This window comes from Triticum urartu, chromosome 5A, assembly GCF_056163025.1.
Source record: "Triticum urartu cultivar PI428250 chromosome 5A, HENAU_Tu73, whole genome shotgun sequence".
NCBI lineage: Eukaryota > Viridiplantae > Streptophyta > Magnoliopsida > Poales > Poaceae > Triticum > Triticum urartu.
The window spans coordinates 587,130,089-587,131,939 of NC_141877.1; the positions used below are offsets into that span (position 1 = coordinate 587,130,089).

Below are 1,851 nucleotides of genomic sequence, written 5' to 3' on the forward strand. Positions count from 1 at the left end.
CCGCACGCTTAAGGTTACGATGACAGTTATATTATGAGTTTATGCATTTTGATGTACCGAAGGTTGTTCGGAGTCCCGGATGTGATCACGGACATGACGAGGAGTCTCGAAATGGTTGAGACATAAAGATTGATATATTGGAAGCCTATGTTTGGATATCGGAAGTGTTCCGGGTGAAATCGGGATTTTACCGGAGTACCGGGAGGTTACCGGAACCCCCTGGGAACCATATGGGCCTTGATGGGCCTTAGTGGAAAGGAGAAAGGGGCAGCCCAAGGTGGCCGCGCGCCTCCCCCCTTCCCCTAGTCCTATTAGGACTAGGAGAGGTGGCCGGCCCCCCTCTCTCTCTTTCCCCCCTCAAGGAATCCTATTCCAACTAGGATTGGGGGGGGATCCTACTCCCAGAGGGAGTAGGACTCTCCTGGCGCGCCTCCTATGGCCGGCCAGCCTCCCCCCTCTAGTCCTTTATATACTGAGGCAGAGGCGCCCCAGAAACACACAAGTTGATCCACGTGATCTATTCCTTAGCCGTGTGCGGTGCCCCCTGCCACCATATTCCTCGATAATACAGTAGCGGAGTTTAGGCGAAGCCCTGCTGCTGTAGTGCATCAAGATCGTCACCACGCCGTCGTGCTGACGGAACTCTTCCCCGACACTTTGCTGGATCGAGTCCGGGGATCGTCATCGAGCTGAACGTGTGCTCGAACTCGGAGGTGCCGTAGTTTCGGTGCTTGATTGGTTGGATCATGAAGACGTACGACTACTTCCTCTACGTTGTGTCAACGCTTCCGCAGTCGGTCTGCGTGGGTACGTAGACAACACTCTCCCCTCTCGTTGCTATGCATCACCATGATCTTGCATGTGCGTAGGAAATTTTTTGAAATTACTACGAAACCCAACACCTGCTTGGCCACATACATCACACATTTGAGGCACACTTACTGAAGCTCCGGAAGCACCGATGCAATTTGACATGATACTATCCATCTTCTTGTTCAAGATGTCAAGCTGAGCCGCCATGCTATCATTTGCAGACACATTATACACACCAGGATGTGTTGGTGCTATTGCTCTTTCACTTGACCATTGAAAATGATGAGACGCCATACTTTCAATCAATGCAAATGCTTCATCAATGGTTTTATTCATAATTCCTCCTCCAGCTGCAGAATCGACAAAAGCTCTGGTCTGAGTGGACAGTCCTTTGTAAAAGGTTTGTAACACCAGCCATCTTTCTAAACCATGATGAGGACACATTCTGATTAAAGAGTTGAATCTTTGCCATGCGTCATACAAACTTTCTCCATCATATTGAGTAAACCTTGTTAACTTGTCCCTGTATTCGGCAGCTTTTGTGGGTGGGAAGTATCTCTCAAGAAATGTCTGCAATAAGGTCTCCCAAGTATCTTTCAGATGTTCAGGCAATGAGTGAAGCCATACTCTTGCTCCATCTCTCAAGGAAAATGGGAATAGTGATAATCTGATAGCACTCGGTGAAACTCCATTTTGCTTAAGGGTGTTACAATACTCCAAGAAAGTCCTTATATGCTCATGTGGGTCTTCTAAAGCTGTTCCACCAAATCTGGACTGTTGTACCATGTTAATCAGAGCAGGCTTCAATTCAAAATTGTTCGCCTGAATAATTGGTTGAACCATTTCTCCTGGTATCCCATGATCCCTTGGGATCCACAAGTCCCTGAGCAAAGGTACTTGATCAGTCATCTTTTCTTCTTCTTGAGCTTGCAAAGTTTCGGCAACTTGAAACCGTGTTTGATTCTCTCTTCTTCTCCTCAATAAAGTCCTTTCAATTTCTGGATCAAATGGCTCTAGTGAATATTTAGGTTGAAGCAT

At 47.2% G+C, this 1,851-nt stretch overlaps 1 non-coding gene across 1 annotated transcript; it reads left to right on the top strand.

The window, feature by feature from the left end:
• The first annotated feature begins 1,237 nt into the window (after positions 1-1,237).
• On the top strand, positions 1,238-1,344 carry LOC125511733 (small nucleolar RNA R71). Its single transcript, XR_007285088.1, has one exon. It is a non-coding gene; the product is annotated as a small nucleolar RNA R71 (small nucleolar RNA).
• The last annotated feature ends 507 nt before the right edge of the window (positions 1,345-1,851 follow it).